This window comes from Aplysia californica, unplaced genomic scaffold (genome assembly GCF_000002075.1).
Source record: "Aplysia californica isolate F4 #8 unplaced genomic scaffold, AplCal3.0 scaffold00171, whole genome shotgun sequence".
Classification (NCBI taxonomy): Eukaryota; Metazoa; Mollusca; class Gastropoda; order Aplysiida; family Aplysiidae; genus Aplysia; species Aplysia californica.
In genome coordinates, this window is record NW_004797441.1 from 136,060 (window position 1) to 137,698 (window position 1,639).

Genomic DNA, 1,639 nt, shown 5'->3' on the forward strand with positions numbered 1-1,639 from the left:
AAAGAGGGGGGTGGGAGATCGGGGGGTCGGGGGTCCCCTGAAAAATTGTAATTGAGTGAATAGATCTACCGGTCCGAGATTCTCCATTGAGAGATATTGAGAACTGGAGAAAAATCGTGAATTCCTGAGGTTGAGACACAGACCGCTGGTCCGGTATTCTTTAATCTCACCCCCAAGTTGCACCCCTACTCCCCTGCCTCGCCCAGCCGCATGCCCATAGCGTTAGATTAGAGCCAGCGGAACCAAACTTGCTAGTTTTGTTTCAAATCAGGGCTGAGCGGGCAAAGCATTTTCCGTCTAAGTCTAAGAGCAGGGGTCCACAGCGTCCGCACTCACGCTTCACCACGCTTCATCACAAAATACGTACGTTAACGTAGCGGGTAGCCCGTGTCCACAGCGTCCTCACAAGTACGTTAATTTTTTTAATTTTTTGTGTGCACCAGAGCTAGATCTAGAGAAATGGTGTTAACAAGGAAGAAGACAATTTTTTAAATAGTGGTTGTTGAAGAGGAAGTTCACCGCCGATTCTGGGTACAACCCATATATGCAAAGAACGAGGCAAAACAGGGGAATTTAGAATGTTGCACCAAATTCTTGATGATAACGAAACATGCTTAGCATATTTCACATGACGAAGGCAAGCTTCCAAAGCCTTTTGGAATTATATAGACCACATAAAAATTCAAAATCAGAATACGAACTGGAGGTAAAAGTGGGCAAACAAAAGATAATCAACGAAATCAGTGTCGGCGAAGCCACAGCACGTACGGAAAATGTTTGACATGCTAGACGTCATACGTTTTTCACGTAAGCGTGAGGAAGCGTGTTGTCCGCAGTGGGCCCAGGTAATATAGAAATAAAAGGTTGAACGCTTCCATGTATATATGTTACAGTAAAAACGCGTACCTAGTGAATACGCGGAATCATTGAACATTTTAGTGAATACACGTAATCCCCGTTTCACTCAGGGGTTTCACGTAATCACTGAAATTTCTAGTGATTACGCGAAATCCCTAAAATTAGACCTACCATTTTACGTGTTTTTACTTCTGAGCATTCAGTGAATTCATGTAACAGCCCCGCCACTGTACAGGGATTGCGCGTTTTCACTGAAATATTCAGTGACTACGCGTATTAACTAGATTGATCTACGTGTTCTTACTGTAACATAGATATGCCAGCTGGCAAAAGAGGAGACAAAGTTTGTGTGCCAGTTCCACTTGTTGATCGAGGGAGAGGCGAACCTAGAAATATCCTTTTTGTCATAATTGACAGACGAGAAGATAGCCGTAAAAGCTGGTTTGTATTCCAGAAATAAGTTCGATCTGTGCCCTGAGCGTCTTCTGAACACTGACGACATAAACACCGAAAAATTAGTTTCGCTGAGTTAGGCGGTGATTTTCCAATCCTCTTCAGGTGGACAAGGCTTCACAAAATGCAACTGTACTGGTGCCAATAAGTGTAGTTTAAGGCTATGTAAATGCCGCAAAGCAGGGCTTTAGTGTAACTTACGCTGTCATAGCAGCCTCAGTTGTTGTAACAAGTGACGACGTCCATGGATTTTAGTCTTAAGTATTTAACTGAAAACTGAAACAGCAACAACAACAACAACAACAACAACAACAATCAGGTGTGTGTA